We start from the raw sequence: 19,249 nt of genomic DNA, 5'->3' as shown, positions 1-19,249 counted from the left end.
AGAAAGTACATGATTCTCCCCAGCAAGACAGGAGAAGCATTATTGCATTAAAATCTATACCAACCAACCCAGAAAACTTTCTTAAGCCTACCCTGGCGAATATCCCAGTCTTAAGAAATTTCCTAGACGTCCCCATGTGAGTGACTGTCCTGAAGGATCAGTCAGGCTCAGCACCGTGGTACACAATTCACTGCCTCATGAGCCCCTGCTAGTCCCAAGAGACACGCTTCACCAAATAGAGCTGCTCCATATAATTGCTTGGCTTGTCTCCCCTCTCTTAGCTGAGCTACCGTGGTTCCAAAAGCCCTTAAAATAAGTGACAGGTATGCTTGCAGATTAAAATCCATCTACCTGGGTAACGCGATGTGCATCACTTGTCCAGCACTGCCAGTCACAGTGCTCAGCTGCAGCTTCTTGATGCTTCTTAGCAGCCACTCAAATACTGCCGAATTAGCAAACGGTGGGAGAAACAGAAGTTTGATTGACCCCAATTTCAGAATTTCTGGGAAGCAGCTGTAACGCACCATAAGAAAGATAACACAAAAAAAAGTTATGGGCTGAAACACTATCTCGGCACACCTGACCAGAAAACTGAGCAGGCAATTTGGGCACAGGCTCCTGTGAACATGCAGTTAACAAAAGTAGCTGAAGAGAGTTTACCAAAGTAATAGCACAGACACATTTCACTTCCATAGTTACAAGCCTCTGAATTTGAATGAGCAAACTATAGAAATAACAACCTTTGAACGTCAACAAAACTCTACTACTACCCATGAGCGTAAGATGGCATGCAAAAGCTGGGCGAATAATGTAAGCCGGTTGAAAACCTAAAGCATATTGAAATCTAAACCTTCCTTCTGGATATCTCATTTTCTGAACATTTTTGCATACAGTGCCTGCAAAAATAACACTGGGTGTGTTAAGTACTGAGGAGAAGAGTCCCTTTCCTTCTGTTTCCTAAGGAAAATAACGTGGGATAGAACATCACTTTTACTCAATAGGATGAGAAATTCCACGAAATCCCTTGCTGGAGCTCTGACATAAAGGCAATTCAGAAAGTCAGCCAGAGACTTGTCCGCATCCATCGCCATTGCTTTCCAAGACTAGAATGAGAAAAAGTCGCGTTTAAATTCTGCACTCAGCCTCAAACGTTAGTCACCTCAATTCTCTCTTTTGAAATATACACACACTACGTACACACACACCACGTATTTATACACACACACACATAAATCACTTCTGGTGTTTCTTCTGAAATCCCTAGTCTGACTCTTCTTGAAGTGCTGCATCTAACAGATGGCTTCCGCAGTTATTTTACCCCCTGTATTGTAAAATCCTGCCCTCCAACGAGAGATCAGAACCAGCTAGGAGCTTGAATACAGAAATCACAACAGTCTGCTCACGATGAGCAGAAGAATTATCATTGTAACGCAGTTTACAAAAAGCATCTTAAACACTATTACAAGAAGGTGGCAGCCTGTACAGAGCTACGCCGGTCAGGAAAAAAGTTTGAGTCCCAGGGCTAGTTACGTGCTGCTCTCGGGGCGGGTGTGCGCACACAGGTAAGGAAGCAGTTAGTATCTCTGCCACACACTGGACTCCTGTCCAGGCCTTGTGCTACAAAAAGTCAACATGTACTGTTTGCTCACATCCCCTTTCTTTGGTAACCAATTGAGAACATGTTACTTAGCTTTAGCATGAGCCAAGAAAACGCATTTCTTCGTAGTCTAAAAACATCTAGTTCCAACTCAACTGGTTTCAGAGAAGATTTAGCCAAGAAGAATGAGAATGCCCTCCTCCAGATAGATGTTCTGGGCTCTTGTGAGCATAACTCTCCCAGCAGGACTTGACAATTGATAATGTTATTGTAGAAAATGCATTTAAGCCCGTTTCTGTTAATATGGTCCTCTCCCAGTTGAGACCAGAGGATCTTTGTACACGTGGTATCCTCGGCATTTATCCTGCCATCGTTCCAGAAGCAGAACTATTACTGCTGAGGAAAAGTTACCTGAAGTAAGGGAATGGGCTCTTCTTCTAAGCCACATAAAGAGGACAATGGGTGAATTTACTTTGCAATTTGAGAAGAGTACTTCTTATCATCTGGGACATTTGCATAAAACAGCTTCCTCAGCTTTTGGTTTAATGAATAAAGGAATCAAATCTTCCAGTGCATATTCCAAGTAACCACAAAGATTTGCCACGTGAAACAGCTATACCTGGTGCTCTCTCCATACCCGCCACCTACAATAAACATTTCTCAAGTGATCATCTGGGAGAGCTGAACGTGGGCAGAGCTCAATGCCTAGACAAGTTGACTCTTCAAGCAGAAATTCGGACAACGCGGCGCTGAAAGTCTTGGAGATACTTTACAGTCACTTCACTATGTTCATTTTTTCCTCACACCAATGTTCTTAAGATTTTGCTAGCAAGCTGGTAATTTTTCTGCTGTATCAAATTTCTTGATACCTACCTTGGGAGAAAATTGAGTTGATACAATAACATTTGCATGGCACATTTCTTCGTGCTGTGCAAAAAGTCAAGTGAAGAAACTTGCCCCAAAGTCACAATGGCAGCTGCAGAGCTGAGGGGGGATCCCCATCTTCACGCCTGTAACTCCTTGTCATTTTGCAACTAAAGGAAAGCACAGCCAACAGATGAATGACAAACCTGCACAGCAATCTGGCTTCAACCGCTTGACCTAAAGCTACTCCTTACAGTCAGTGGCAGAATCACGTCCATCTCCTCTGGGGTCAAGCCGAGAGCCACCCAGCATCATACCCTGGTGACAGCTACAACCCATGATCTATCCACGGCGTTAGGCAGAAAGTGGTATCCAAGGTACCTATCGTGGCAACATCTAAATGCAAGTATCAGAGCCCTTTACAGACAAAAAGGTCTTTGCCCCAGGCTGTTTAAAATTTGCATGTTCCTGTGTAGCACCGAAGATAGCAGCAATGGTGATTCATTAAGATAATGATTTAAGTAGGAGGCTTAAGAAAGTCAGGGTGGATTAACATCCAAAGGGCTGCAGTTGAAGCTTCTCCACGCCAGGATGGCACCTCCCCTGCCTCCAAAAATCTGGAGAACTATGAATTAACCACAACTATTACCACAACTACAATGCATTAAAGCCCAAGAGCACCATCTCTACTCCAGCCCATCCTTGTTGGCAAGGTTGAGCACAAAATGTTATGCTGCGGGAAAATTTTCATGGCATTATAAATTATCGGCTATCCCTTTATTTGATTAGTTTGTTAGCGTAGGTTCTCCTCAAAAAAAGATTGTGCATAGTTATTTTCAACTAATTTTCTGTCCACCTTAGAAACAATACAAGTTTTCCTGCAACCAGTTGTCTTTTCCCACTATTGAATAATCGGATGGGTTTGATAAATTGATTGCTTCCCACGTAATAATGTAAATATACATATTGAAAAAAAGCACACAAGTCCTTTCCACACCCCAAGATTTAATCAAATTGTAATTAGTTACAAGTCGAAACATGCATTCTGTCCATAACACAGGGTTAATGCTCAGACAGTAACAGGCAGCTCATACTTCATCCCTGCTGAAAAAAAGAGGCCTTTGTATCGTGATTTTGATATAATACTCCGGCTGCCTGCACACCTCTAGAAGGCAACAGTTCTGCTATGCCTCTGCTCACTCATGACAGTTGCAGTAGGGCACCCCGGCGTATATCGCCCCACTGACCACTGGCTGCGCTTGGTCTGAACACGCTCTAGGCACTCTGTCCCATGCTGACTCAGTACAGAATAGCCTCCCGGAATGCAATGACAGAAAGGAAGGGTTTGTCTTGAAAAGCCATTATTCCAGAACAGCTATTCCTTCATAACTATTCCCAATCGCCTCTTTGTTAGGATGATGAAGTTAATTGGGAATAGCTCTTCCACTCAGATCTGTAACTTACCTTGGTCTGAATCAATGGCCCTGTTCAGATGAGCCCTTAGCACAGTGTCATACAATCATAGCAATAGCTTCATCAATAAAAACAGACGCATAGTTGCAATGAAAGTAGAGCTGCTGCATGGACACATCTCAGCCAAGTTTGTTGTAAGCTGGGCAGATAACAGGATCAAGAAATATGCAAAAAAACCCCAAACTCGTTCCTATAATGTTAGATGTTCTGAGTACTGCATGTGACATTTTGTACTTCACAAGTCTCTGGATCTGCTTTGTTCAAACTTGGTTTATTCCTTAGATATATGGAGACCTTAACAGCAGGGAAATTTTGAGTTCTGTAGCTTCTTTGTTTATTAAGTTCTTAGCTTGCAAGATTTCTCATCCAAAAAGGGCTGAGAAAGTACCTGGCACATCTTGGATTCTTATTGAATACATTATATAAATCAAACGTTTTATGATAAAATTCCACTCCCCCACACCAAACAGATGTAGGTGCAAGTCAAAGAGCCTTGAAAAATTGCACTAAAATTGATTTTGCTCCAGTTTTCCCCAAAGGAAAAAAAACTGTGGGGGTTGAGATGAAAACATGGAAAGTTTCAGCTATCATGAACAACTGAAAAGAGAAATGGAGGAAAGACAGAAGCCAAAACTGAACTTCACATTCAGAGTGCATCATTTATATTCTCTACAGTGTTCTAGATTATGGGCATTCCTGGACTTGCACATACAGTGGAAGTCTTTTCCTTGGGCTCATCGCACTTCTAGAGAAAAATGCCAGGCAGCTTAATGCTGGAGCCTCCTCGCCTGCTCAGGGGAAACCACAGAGCAGAGGGAAGGTTCTTTGCTTCATTTCAGATTCCGAGAGGCTAGAAAAGATAGGACCCAACATAGCTGAGGACGTCTGTCACAAAAGTGGGGGGAAAAGTTACTTACAGACACTTATCAAGTCCCGCAGCACAAAAATCTGAGAAAAATCTTGAACACCTACAACTTAAACTATATACAAAGCCATCTCGTTTTGCATGTATTAGAGGGAGGGAACAGAAACAAACCATAGTTTAAGGTTGCTTCTAGGCTGTTAGAATATGGTTTGATCTGCTATACCCGACTCTTAAACATCATCATCTGCGTGGTTTTCCACAGCTGAGGTCTGTGCCCAGGCAGCTGGGTTCTGGTGAGGGGCACAGGGCAGAGAGTTTCAGGGGACAGTTCGGTCATTTCCAAGGACGGTACTGGCGTCTCAGAGGAGCTCTCTGACAAAGACAGCACAGAACTCAGTATATTGGGGCAGCATTCAATGGCCAGACCCACAAGACCATTTCTTGTGTCCTTGCAATTCCTTATTCACACGACACCTCCCACGTTCACACTGACAAAGCTGGTCCATCCCGTACACAGAGTGAATCAGGGATCCTGTGTCAGAAACAGCAGGTGATCCAGCTTGCCATTACCTGATCGCAGTATCTGTGTAACTATCGGTCTTCCTTTGCATATATAGCAATCTTAGTCCACGTATGTAATATTTTATAAGCAACTTCTTTGGGTTCTTTCCACCATAGGAGAGAAAGTTAAGAGAGACAAGACAGAAAGGGGAAAGGGCAATTATAAATATAGGCAAGTCAAATAAGGCAAGAAAAATAAAAAAGAAACAAACCACTTCCAGTCTCTCTCTCCAACAAATTCCACACTCTCGTGGTCTCTGGCACCACTTCACAGTAACCCCAGAAGATGTTCACCTGCTCCCACAGCACTAAGAAACAAACAGTGAAACAGGAACAAAGAAGCTCCCACCTAGGCTGACCAGCGTAATGCCCTGACAGTGCATCACGGAGGGAAAACCTTATCATTAAAGCAGAAGAAAAACAAACGAATGCACACACACACAGAGCTCTACTGCTGTGCGCTATTAGCATCTTCCCCATTTTCTATACGCATCTAATATCAGGAGATTTATATTCAGGCCAAAAGCTCATGCTGGCAGGAGAGGAAAGTACTTCGGAGAAGAGAGGGGAAGGAAAAAAAAAAGCCTACAGTTTCTTGGCTTGTGATCAGCAGGCTGGATGCATTCTGTGGAACTAGGCCAAAGTGTTAGTTATTATATTCAAGAGAACATCTGAATCCCAGCTCAAGGGAGCAGAGTTTGCGGCTCTCATTTATGCTGTATATCAATTGAATATCAAACCACATTTTCCGCCTTCTGAATAATAAAGCTTAATAGTTTGGGACTCCCATATGGTCTATTGTTAAAATATTTCCAAACACTGGCTGCTGTTTTATTTCTGAAGGAAGGATTCTCTTTCGTCTTCAAGCTTTACTTATTTAAAAGATGCTTGTAGCAAAAGCTAAATATATTCATCTTTTAAATATTTCCAGAGTTTTAAGAAGGGATGAAAAATGAGGGGATAAGGAAAAGCGAATAAATTTTGAAATTGGCTTTTTTTAATGTCACATGCAAATGTTTGTTCCAGGCAGAAGCAGCTGGTGCCACCAGGCTCTGCTGTTCAGAACAGGGGGTGCAGAAGCTTTCAGAAACCATGAGCTGCCCTAACAAAGGAGGACCACACAGACTCAAACCATTCACAAAAGGACCCAGGCCGATTATTTGACTATTACTTACAAGGAAGCTTGGCCAGTAACATAGGCAATAAATACTGGAGAAACCTGTTCTGCGCATAACACAGGTTTGTCTTTTCACAAGTCCTGCTCTCTAATTAGCTACTCATTCCTGGAGGGCATTGCTGATGGATGGAGTGTATCAATTTGGTATATTTAAAAAAAAAAAAAGTTAAGAAACCTGTTAAATAATAAAAGCATCAGCATAATAAACAGTCACTAGCGCTCCTTCACAGTAAAACCAGAAAAGAGTATTCCTGTTCTTTCTACATTGAGACAAAGAGTTAGCGGCAGAGAGATTCTCTGCCTTGCTAGGGCTGCAGCGCCCTGCTCAAAGCCCGAGCAGGAACTGAGAAATGCTCCTCTTTTGGTCCTGCGTTCACCCCCATCTGACCAGCACGGAAGGACCCAGCTGCTCAGCGAGCAGAAGTGAAACACACCGCGCTGCCCGGTTGTGCGCTGGTGTGAGCGTCACCCGGCTCTTGCCCTCCCCATGAAGTGCTGCAGGCTCTGACAGCAGCCGGCTGCGGCACCAGCTCGGTCCCCTGGTCACGCAGAAAGCGGGAGGTGCTGAGCGAGGCGCAGCCACCAGCACAACACGGCACAGAAACGTAGCAGTTCCTACGGCTCAGGGAGCTGAGCAGAAGCTTCTGCTCTCTCCTCACTCTTCTGCTCTAGCCCTCATTGCTGCTTCCGATTCCCTCTCCTACCTCCCTCCTCCTGCCTGGGCGATCCCCTCCCCTCCATCACCCATCTGCCCCACCATGGCCTGCTCTGCCCCAGCGTATAGGTTTTCAGAGTCAGCTCTCCTAACCCTGAAACTGGTTGCTCAAACTCATCAGATGCCTTCTCCCCAGAAAGGAAGAAATTCCAGTATTTCAACATTCGTTTTCATCCCAATTCAGGGAGAAAAACTGAAATTGCAGACTCTTTGTAGAACGGAAGTTCACAAGTTTAAAAAAAAAAAAGAAAAGAGAACCCTATTTGTGAACACCAGTGCATTGTGTGTCATTTGAAATGGAATATTTTTACCTTACTGAAACCAAAGTTGGTTCATTTTGGTTTGGTGACCTGACCCGACAAATTTTGTTCTGAGTCAGTACAGTATTGAACTGACTTTATTCCCACAATGCTGCACTGCCGCAGACCCTGCAGTCTGGCAGCCTGATAACCCTGGTCTCGCTTCTGGGTCAGGCTCCTGGCTGGAAGGCAGTTCCCACAGCACGCACCGAGGCATCCCGTGGCACCGCACGGTCTCCAGGAGAGCTGTAGGGTCATATGGGAAGGCCAAGGCGCTTGGGGTCCAGCAGAAGAGGACGGGTACATCAGCCAACAGCTCTCTGAGCACCAAGGACTGCCCGGAACCCAAGACAATGTTTTGAAGCAATTCTGAGTGAAGCCTTTCAGACCAGTTAAAGAAAAGCAAAACAAAGAGGTATTCTCATTCAGATAATGTAGATGGGTTAATGTAATATTTCTGGTAAAAAGCTAGTTTATTAATTTTACAAGTGATCAGAAATCTAGAATTGGGCTTTTCTAGAAAAAAAAAAAGTCTCTATTTTAAAGAAACTGTATTCTTCCCTGAAAAAGCCACTCCAAAAAAAAACTCAAATCAGTCTCTTACTGACCACAGCAGCATTCTTACAAACTATCTTAAAAATAACACAGTGAACAAAGCTCACTCTTACAGAAAGTTCCCCAGCAGGGAACATGTAGCAATATTGTCATCCCTCTGCCTCCCACATAGCTGCTGCTGTGACCCAAGGACTGTAGAATTAAGGTCATCAGCCAAGTATAAGGACTAGTTTAGAGCCTGAAAGTACTGAACGAGGGGTTTTGCAACAGATGTCTGAATGGTCCGTCCCGCGCTGCTTCTGGCCGAGGCACCAACACAGCTTTTATGATAGTTGGGTAGAAGCAAGTGCTGGTGGAGCAGGTGAAGGCTCCACGTTCTGCCCCAAACATTAGGGATGCCACCAAATCATGCTGAGGAAACAGCTCTTAAAACAAGTAGAGAGGACGCAGTGGGAGGATTAGCGTGCATTCGCAGAAAGCTATTTTAGCAGTTTTCCTGTAGGCTCTATAATGCTTCTCTGGTAACGTGTATTCTTACCTGTAGGTCTGTGTATCTGAGAGAAGGTGGAGTGCATGTGCCTGTATGGTTTTGATTTACTTCAGAAAAAAAGAAAAAGGAGAAACACTTAGGCTGTAGTATCAGTGTTGGAAACTGCAATAAACCTCTCTTTTTAAACCCCATAACCTTGTGACTGTTTTATAGTTATAAGGAATCATAACCAGAGAAAGATTTAGCCTAACAGTGATCTGCCCTCAAAAACATTAATCTGTCACGTCTAATAGAGGGGGAATAAGGAGACGAACCTTTCCTCTCAAGTAATTCAAACAGATGGCGCATGGCTTTGGTGGGAACTTAACTGTAAGTTGCCCCTGTAACAAGGGTAAATTTGGCAATGCTGCACACCCAAAGACGCTGTTTACGAGTCAGTGTGAAAAATATCTCTGCATGATTTCCTTGTGTTTTAAAACCTGAATTCTCTATGATCATATCTCACCACTTTTGTGGTTGACACATCCAACCAGCTTTTCACCCGCTTTTTCACCCCCCTTATGCCAGTAAGATTCTTTCTTTTTGTTTGCTATTTTTTCCTCTTCTCAAAGTAATTCTTTACTTTTGAAGGATCAGCAGAAGATAATCAAGTGCATCATGCCAACATGTTAAAGCACAGGTTTCTATCAATATTTCAAATACAGCTTTGTTTGTCTGGGCTCCTAGTAGCTTCTTTCTTACCCCGAAAAGCAGACAGAAGTCTTCAGGTTAGTTTCTCTTTTCTTTCCTTCTCCTTGCCTTATATGGGAAATACACGGTTTATTTTCTTTCCTTTCCTTCTCTCTTCTTCGTCTAAACCTCAATCCTCAACTTCTAGTTTTATCATGCAAGTTCTCTCCCTCCTTCTATTATCCACTGTGTTTCTCCAGACACACAGTAAAAAGCATTTCTGTATCGCCTTGCTCTGGATTCCTTCCTCTCCTCCAGAGAAGCAACAAATGGCTCCTGGGACACTTTGCTCCGTTTCCTCTCTTGGAAGAAAGCCAAAGCTTGCTCAACTCTCTTTTTCTCAGGTCTGCCATTCAGCCCACTAACCTATCCCCATCTTCCACCCACACTGAACAAGCCGTAAGGCTTCCAAACTTGTCTGAAGAGCTTAATCCTAAATTCAGCTTGATGTCCTATAAGAAACCAGACATGAAACCAATACCAATGCTTAAGAGTTCTCATGATATCCCAAAGCAGGTGAAGACCATTATTGTCGGATTCCTAGCGTGCATCAAGGCCGACAGGGAGCACTGAAAGATACGGGGCAGCAAGAGACCAAATTCACATGCAGTGGGAGTCCCAGCAGAGTACACTGAATTCAGAGGAGCAGTAAACTTAGACACTGGTTTTCCAGACCGGTCAGGGGAGGACTGGTATTAGAAGACCCGAGGGTAACCCCCAGATTACCCTTCAACACGCTCACAGGGAGCAAATGTCACTTTGCATGGTGAAGCACGCCAGCCAGAGAGCATGCTTTATGTTTCATGTTAATGAGTATTAGCATGGAACCCCACTTCCTTCCCCTCCCTGCTTTTGATATAATTAAGGACTAGAATGAGCATTTTGTTTCAGTCTACAACAGCAACAGACTGCAGCACAGCGGACTAACAGGGAAGGGAGAGAATGACAAAAAAAAATACCCAGGTGGCAGACACTTACTGCTCTGACCACTGCACGAAATGAAGGCTCGAGTGCACATTTTTGCCTGATTGCATAGCTGTCTCTGCTACCCATCTAATCTGCTTAGAAAACTGGTTTTGAAGGATATGGTTCAGACATACCACTCGCATGGGGGGGCGGTGGGGGGAGTGATGAGGGGGGAAAAAAGTGCTGCAGCTGCAAAAGATAAAATAGAGACAACTAATTTTCTCAGAGGTTGCAACACAACCTCTCCCCCTCCTCCACATGCAGTTACTGCACTGGCAGGATGAGCTGGAGATTCTCCAGCGTAAGCAAGAAGGCACAATGAGGTGTGCAGGCCCTTCTCCACCCCGATACCCACAGCCCTTGGGGGTACCACAGAGAGCAAAGGCTGACAGCCCAGCCGCTCGAAGGGCGGTGGTGACATTCCTCCGCCTGCTCATTTCAGTTGCATTACCACTTTTCAGAGGGGGACGTGAGAAACGCACATTGTTAGATGTCATGCGAAGACAATAATGAGCGTAAGGGAGTCGCAGACTCCTGCTGTACCAATTGGTGGCTGGTTTCTGAACTCTCATTGTGTGATCCGATTTCTCCTGTCATCCAAGCCATTTTGCAAACTCCAAGCATACGTTCATTTAAGCCATGTGTCCCGAAATCTAAACAGCTGAAGGTGATGGGAGGGGTAGGGAGAGAGGAGAACCTCTGGATTTCTGGTGACAGTGGCTAAAATACGCATTTGCACAAGGAAGTCTCACTTTAGACAGTCACTTAGCAAAACAACTACAGCTGCTGACAGGCCAGAGGTACAGTTTCAAGTGACCATCAGACATAAAATAGGCCAAATAAATTACTGCAGTCTAAAGGGAGTAGGTGGGTGTGCTCCCACAAATGTAACAGACATAACAAATGGATTACCAATGGGTGCCCCGACGTCAAGATTCCGAGTCCTCATTTCAGTTACGCCGTGGCAGGGACATTACCTAAGATCTAGCACAAGTCAAACGGAAATCAGAGTCTGACCCAGGACGTCAGGGCGGCAGCTGCTTTAGTTTTTTCATGCCTACAATTTCAACCCAGTTTGCTTTGTTTCAGGAGTCTAAGCTGCCTTTGGCAGAGGGGCTAGCAGCCTCTGCCAGCTGCCACGTGATCTGCAGGAATGTTTTCTAAATGGAAGTGGGGTTTTATTGAGGTGGTGATGGGGGAGAAGAGGTGGGGGTTGTTTGTGATGAAGGCAGACAGCACAAGAAGTATATTGGCATTTTTTTGTCCCTACCCTCAAAGGTGTATTTTCCTTTATTTCCATTCCCTGCCCACATGTACACTTACCCTCTCCTCTGTGCTCTCCTACACATAGACCCATCTCTTCTTTGAAATTATCAAGAATGCCAGTTCTGGTCTTTGTGGGGTCTTTGAGGAGACATTGCACGAGTGCTTATTCCCCGACCGAAGTAAAACACAAGGGTTTTTTACACGTATGTAAATAATTTTTAAGCTTTCCAAATATTAATTGCTTACGGAAATTAAACATCTGCTAACAATAAACTCCCCATACAAATGAGAAGACAGTTTCAGTCTGACTAAAATGCTTTCCCTTGCTAATTTCTAGGAATACTATTTTCTTGTCTTTTACAATGGCAATTTCATTAATTCTCCAATTATCAAAATATTTCAGTCCTTTCTCTTTCATGACAAAGGAGAAGGTCCAATTCCCATCTCCAACTGAACCTTCAGGGTCCTGCAAGACCAAGTGAGAAACTGGCAGTTATGACCAGCCACGAGAAGTCCTTGGGCACAGACCGACTATGTGGGTTGCGGAGTCCACCTACAGACCTTCTCTCCCCCATGAGTCTGCCGAATTTTCACAAGTGTTATATTACAGAATACATCCGACTGTGGCAACTAGGTACTGCAAATGCAAAGAGGAGCTGAAATGCTGATAACGTGAGAATGCTTAGAATAACTTGATGCCACGGGGAGAGAAGGGGGCCACCGGCTGCATCTGCGTTACACAGGAGGTCAGTCGGTTGGGTAAAAGCCCCCATATGGCTGCTTGGGAGCACAGAGCTAAAAGGGCTTTCACTGCCTGGAGAACTGCGGATCTCCTCCAGCTTCTCATCTCACTCTGTGCAACTTGGTGCAGAAACATAATGAAAAAATTCCAAAACCGCACAGTATTTTATTATATAGGAAAAGCAACTAGTCCTTTGCATGAGTATGTTTTCTGCACTCAGCAATCTTAAAGCATATAGCTACAGTATTTGCCCTCTACCCACTTAAGGGCTGAAAGGCCAGGCCTAGCTCACTCTAGGTCAAATAGCAAGTTCAGCAGCAAAAGATGACCAGGACTTGGTTACATCCAAATCCCATTCAACCCTTCCACGCATTAGACTGAAGAGATGCTAAACACCCTCATGCCATCAAGAATGACTAACGCCCTCCCAGGTCAGCCCGCGATAGAGAACTGTGAACTCACACATCTCCTTCCTCTGCCTCCCACTCCAGTGTTGTTCCAAAGCCCACTTGATGACATTTTCCTAATCGGCAATTAAACGGTTAATGCTTACATTACAGCAGATGGAACAGGAGTTGCTGCAGGGAAGGTATGCGGAGGGAAGCAGTAGAAAAGAGACAGCAAGGAGGAAAACGAAGGCAGAGAAACAATCCTGAAGGAAAGCAGTTTTCCCACTAAAAGGGGTGATTAGTTGACTAAACAACATAACCCTTAAGACTTTGTCTAGACTAGGATAAAATGCTATATTGTTGAAGGCGTTTGAGAGGCATAGTGTAGGTAAGGCTTGTGGCCTTTGAGCATGTGGTAGCCAAGGTAGAGACTAATTAGGAGGTGTTTGCTAACGTGTCTTAATGTTCTACTTTCAAATCCTTGCCCAAGAACTCAAAGCTATGCAAAGCAAAGGTCTCTGAGGGTTATAAAAGCAAAGCTACAACACAGTGCAAAGAAATCAGAATGTCGAGGAATCGCTGGAGTCTCACATCCAGCATTTTTCATGCGCTCATTGAATGCCTATGAACATTTGCATCTTAAAATATTCACCAGCATTTTGCTGGACAACCTGCTATGACATTTTTCTTCTAAAAATCTAATCAAAGCTCCAGATGCCAATAGGCAAAGAGACTACAGGCTAACAGCCTACACTCTTGTGAAACTTTTCCTTTTGCTCCTGTGTTTGCTCAGGGAGATTTGGGAAGGAGGGGGTATGGGGAAAAGCCAAGAGAATGAAGAAAAGTGTGCCCAAGGCCGTAGCAACACCATCATTTTGATAATCCATTACCAGATTTGTAATTAAAATCAAGTCCCACCTCACTAGGCAGACAGATGCATCCACAGAGAACTTGTTCACAGAGTTGTTACAATAAATACCAGGAGAATTACGAATGTTGTAGCTTCTTCTTAACCCTTCCAGCAGTGTTTCAGAGAACTACCTGTCAATTTGGAAGACTGATCGTTTTGCTCTCAGCTTGTTGCAGGCTCTAGGTGTGCCCCTAACCAAATAGGCTTACCACTTAAAAGCTTAATTGCACCTGTGGCTTAAACCTTATCCCAGACAGCACTTGGGAGCATTTGGATTTGGGCGTTTCAGGTGTGGGACTGGGGCCTGCACTCACAAACAGAGCTTGGCGAGTCAGAGTAGGAGCCCCTGGTAAAGCAGACTCTCTATGCCAGGGAGCAAGGGATGAGGACGAAAGAAGTGCTTTTTCCATTTTGATCACATTTATCTGTATTTACATTTCCACAGTCAGGTTTGAGTAATGTCCACCTCCTTGTTTGTGACTAAGGGCAGGTTTCACAGTCTCAGATTTCTTTTCCACAACAAAAAGATCAAAGTTTGAGCCACTTGTGCAACTTAGGTGTTTACAGTGAACTGGTCTAATCGCATGGCAAGCCCTCCCTCCCGTTATCAGTCTCACACTGAGCGAACCTCCTTCATTCCATGTGCACCAGGAAGGGCCGAGAAGAAAGAGCCCACGTCTGGTATGGATTAGAACCCACCATCCCTTCTGTCTGCTCTTACGCAGAAACTAAAATACAGCATGCTAGGGAAGGGTTTGACATGTTCAAGCCAAGATTCATGCAGGCTCTTTTCTGCAGGGCTGACAAGCTGTTTCCAGGTTGTATTTTTAAAGAGGCTTTCTAAAGAGCAAGCAAAGGCTGTGTGAAGAACCACAATGAAAGAGTAGGTTCCCTTCACTCATCTTCTCAGTACTGCCTAGGTAGTACGGGCTCATGGTGCATCTTATTGCCAAGGGAAATCTGTGCTGTCTTTCCAAAAGGTACTGGTGAAGGAAAGATAAAGAAATATGGCGTAATAGGAGTCCACGCCTGCAAGCTTCCACATTCCTAATACCATTCTGTCTCATGCAAGGACACACAAACTTTCTCGGTCTCAGTTCTGTAAGCTATGAAGTGGAGCTAAATTTTAGGGTTTTGTGAAATTATTTTAATTAATAATTGCAAAGGGCGCATCTTCAGATGGAAGGTATCATATAAATATTAATGAGCTCTGACTACTGGCAGTACGTGTGTCTCTAAGGAATCATAAGCACCACGGATGGATCAAAGAGGGCAGGTACCTCTAAGAGACAGAGTGGTGGGAGTTGGCTCTGTGTTTAACTATATTTTAAAGTAGATTCTCAAGACTGTTGTGGATATTCCCTATCAAGTTACAGCAGCTTTCAATTAAAACTACGCTTTTTCCTTAGGCAAAATTCCACAGTGTACCTTTTAATATTAGCCGGGCACATTTTCACACATGTAGATCTTTCTTCTACATACATGCATTACTAGATCTTCATAAACAGGGGCCAAACCAGCTGGGAAATAAGGATTTTCACTTCGTTCTCATCTAAATAAATGCCCCTTACCTAGTTACATTACCAAACAGCTTCCTGCTGTACTGGTGATGGCGTGGCAAGAAGTGGGACGAGGGCACAGCAGCTGTTTGCTTCGCCGTGGTCATAGGGCAGATGAGCCTGGCAGCACTTCAGACACGGAGCCATCCTTTGTCCTTTGAATGAATGCGGCAGAAAACGCCGCTTCCGTTTTCCTGAGCAGTCGTCTCCCGAGCGAGAGCAGCACAAAGCCTGGCCACGCAGAGGCCCGCGAGAGGCCGGGGGCCCCGCGGGCCGTGAGCGGGTGTCGGGGGCAGGGCAGGGGGCAGCTCCGCGGCCCCCGCAGCCCCCACCCCTCGGGAACGCGGGAGTGCTCCCAAAGAGGTGCTCACATTTGTTTCTCTGAGGGCCCAGCAAACCTGTGCTGCTTTGTTGTTGGGGGTGGTGTTGCTTTGTTGGGTGTTTTTAAAAAACATTAGAAGACGACAGGGGTCATGGACCAAAGGTTTTTTCTTTCCTTGAGGAAAACTCAGTCTCATCAGCTGCCTTCTTGCCTCTCTCAAGCTGTAATACCCCATGGACAGCTTTCTGCCCGTTCCTCGGTGCTTCGTGAGCCAGACGCGGGCCAGCCAGGGGGACCCCGGTGACCCAGCTCCTTCCTGGGGCTGCGTCGCGTTTCCTCAGCAGAGCCAGACTGACGGCCCTCTGTCCCGCTCACCTCAGGCACGGCTCCAGAAGCTCTGCTTTCTGCAGCTGCTGCCAAGGCAGCGCTGTAGCTGCCTCCGGCTTTGTCTGCACTGGGGCAACTGGGACTGATCGCTTAGCGCTGGCAGCAAGAGCAAAAATCCAATGGTGTAGGCATACTCAGTGCGGCCGCAATGGCATCTCTGAGCTGCTCGGAGGGAGTACAGCAAAGAGATGGCATTGAGAATCCTTACCACTTCTTTGTCAAAAGAGGAAGACATTTGGAAGACCTTGATAGCTAGGAAAAAAAATAATTTCCTCCTGGGGTGCCAATAAGAGAAGGGATGTTCACAACATATGGTGAGTGGTGGCCAAAACAATGGTCTAATAACTTGGATCTACTTGCTGTGTTCAGCGTTAAAAGCTTAAGACAGAAAACATGGCTTTGTTTTGATACTAAATAACATAAATCTGGCCACAGTGGCAACAATTTTTAGGCAAGGAACCATGAACCCAAACTAGAGGGATGGGAGGTTAATTTCTTCCCCCGGCCACACCAGGGAATTTTACACCTCTCTATGAATAATGTTTTTATAGCAAACCCAGGCATCAGTCCTAGCAAATACCTCTCTGTAAACTCTAGCCCAAAAGAATCACTTTGGAAAAGGTCATACCACCTCCTGTTCCCAGAATTAAGTTAATTAGCACTTCTCCCTCTCTGTATAAGGTCAGGGATCCTCCCACAAAGGAGGTACACAACCAGATTGTTAAAAGATGTATGTATGCCCTCTTAAGCAAACAGGCTTCTTTGTAGTATCACTAAGATTCCCTCTGGTCATCCCTGTAGAAGAACTCTCCATCGGAAGGGAAGCAGACGGGGAGATTAGCATAACTACTGCTTTGCCAGGTACAAGACGACAGTACAGGTCAACAGGCGTGCTGGTATTTCAGTACCAGGTAGCGATCTCTCTCCATCTGGATGATTTTTATCAGGTTCAGCATCAGTCTTTCATGCAGAATGAAATATTTGTACTATGGAAATGTTTTCGTATTGAATTTGAAAGATTTGCAGTGCTTTTTCCCCTCTGACGCGCTTTGTTTCTTCTTATTCCATCCAGGCGTTTGTGCTACATGTATTATTGAAGTATTTCACTTCCCCTCCATGTGACCAGCTGCGCGCATTGAGAGAAAGTAAATCCAGGTAAGACCTGCTATCAGTTACATCTAGGTGCAACTGAAGTTTGATCAGCAATGAAGGTCAACGTGCGGTTCTGTATTTTCTGTCTGCAAAAAAGTTACGCGGTTCACTTACTCAAAGAAGGAAGAAACAGCCTAGCCCATACAGGTCTTGGGCACAGAAACAGGTTGCCTGACACAGTACTTACTACTGGTTTACAACAGTAGTTTAAAAACAGAAACCCAAACCCAAGTGTTTAATTACAGACACGTCCATCCTAATCTAACTCTAACATAGCATAAACTCTGTCGGATGCTAAACCCTACTTCTTAAGCTAGGAGCCGTTCTGACAGCCAGCCGTGACGGCGTGCTCTGCGCACAGCCCTGAACCTGCTGAGCAAGAAAGGATTACACGGAGGAGGACAGGCTCCGGCTCCCCGGGCAGAACACTGCTTTGCAGGCCCATAAAAAAGGGTCCAGAGACTCTTTGTGTCAACTCCCTAAACCACAAACCACAGCTAGCCCTCCCTCTGAAGCACTTGCATGCTGCTCCTTGCAAAGCTGGAGCGAGATATTTTGGCATCCAGATCGCCGCCTTCAGGGGCCCACCCACCCCTTTTGGTCTCTCTCCATGCCTTATCACAGACTTGCAGACCCTCTCCCTGGGCAGCAGCAGAAACCGGGGCACATTTGCCTCCGGGTTCGGCACCCTCCTGTTTTACCGTCACCCTGTTCTTCTGACCCAGGGCGCAGCTTACCCACCCTTGCTGGATTACACTGATACCAAGAGTGGGGTAATATGTAGAGAATCACACGTAAGAAATGCGAAACGGGCAACTCTGGCATTTGAAACAGAACGGGAATTCAGGATGCACTTGGCGTTTCAGTTTTAAACTTTAAAATAAACAAGGCAAAACTGAACTGTAGTAAAGGAATGGCTTATGGGCAGCTCAGACTTGTCCTAGACTTTCAAGCCAGTCATTTCCCATAAATACTCATAATTTTAAACATAAGAAAGGGGGAGAAGAGACAAAACTGAGTCAACTGCTTACTGCCTTTCTGATTCAGAGTCCTCAGCAGATGCAAGACAGAAAATTATTCTAGGAAAAAGTTCCTTTTTATGTATCTGGGACAGCCCCCAAAATTTTTACCAGAGGGGAAGAAGAGGACAAGAACTAAACTGCGAACTTGTCCGCACCCTAGCAGGAATTCACCCATTTTTCACCTCCCACAGGTATCATTAGCATGCTACTGAGAGCAGAAAAAAACGTAGCAAAGATCAAACACAAGCTAGTAACAAAGCTCTTCCTCTTGTGATCCTGTGATGGGCCAGAATTTCTGGCTGCAGCTAGTCCTTTACTGGAAGGCTGGGTTAGTTCAGAGTCCCTTTTAAAAGAAGTGCCACACTCCGAACGTGCTACAGCTGCGACACAGAGCGTGCAGAAGGCAGGAAGTCTGACGTTCACACCAACCTCAGCCCCTTCACTCACACCTCTTTTCAAATAGCTTTAGCACATGGAGCCCACATTTTCACATTCTCAGAACTAGCTTTATCTATCACACTGCAAGTTTAAGAGAATTTTTTGAAATTGTACAAGTCCCTCTTTCTACATTCAAAGACTCCCTCTGCTGAGAGTAATTTTTAAATTGTTTTTATGAACTGTTCTCCTCCAAGTTTTGCAATAAATTGCTGCGCTCCCTTTTAAAACAATCTATATAATTTTTAAAAACTAAAATACAGATTGAAACACCATACCAACTGTTGTCACAGTCCAGAAATGTCCGGATTTTCAAACTTAAATCCACCCCTGTATGAAAGGGCCACACACATGTAGGTGTCAATCAGAGTCGGTGGCAAAACAGAGGGACCCAGGCTGAGATTTCAGAATGGCACAGACTTTCCTGGACAGAAAGAAAATGCCAGTCCTCACCCATCTGGAATAATTTCTGCATTTTTCAATGCAGACTTTTGAAATTTGACCTCAAGAAGCCAGGTGCTTGATTTCTGCATCTCCTGCTTTCCAGTGTTTGGTGATACAAGCAGGAAGAGAGGGAAACAAATAAAAATGTATAATTTATAAGGCTACACCATAATTATACCTCATGTTATCATTGCGACTGTTTTTGCAGGCAACTCAAGAAGTCTGTTCTGTGCCCAGAAATTCTGTAGCTGATCCTGTGCGTTTTTATTCCATTCTTTTAAAGAAACATTATCTCCAATTCCCTCCTCTCAGCACCAGGTTTAAAATAAA

General features: G+C 44.7%; 1 protein-coding gene across 10 annotated transcripts in view; it reads right to left on the bottom strand.

Annotated features, from left to right (window-relative positions):
• HIC2 (HIC ZBTB transcriptional repressor 2) overlaps window positions 1–19,249 on the bottom strand; it is an 81,138-nt gene that overhangs the window by 36,346 nt on the left and 25,543 nt on the right. Inside the window, exon 1 of one of the 10 annotated variants that reach the window (XM_074606279.1) lies at window positions 13,607–13,693. The exons of 8 other annotated variants lie outside the window; for them this stretch is intronic. The gene's annotated coding sequence lies outside the window, so the exon portion shown is untranslated. Of the gene's footprint in view, window positions 1–351; window positions 514–13,606; window positions 13,694–19,249 lie in introns of those variants that run through there. One more of the 10 variants, XM_074606276.1, reaches the window with a different exon arrangement.

This window comes from Larus michahellis, chromosome 13, assembly GCF_964199755.1.
Source record: "Larus michahellis chromosome 13, bLarMic1.1, whole genome shotgun sequence".
Lineage (NCBI taxonomy): Eukaryota > Metazoa > Chordata > Aves > Charadriiformes > Laridae > Larus > Larus michahellis.
Note: the sequence above shows the minus strand (reverse complement) of the source record. Positions and strands in the feature narration are given on the sequence as shown.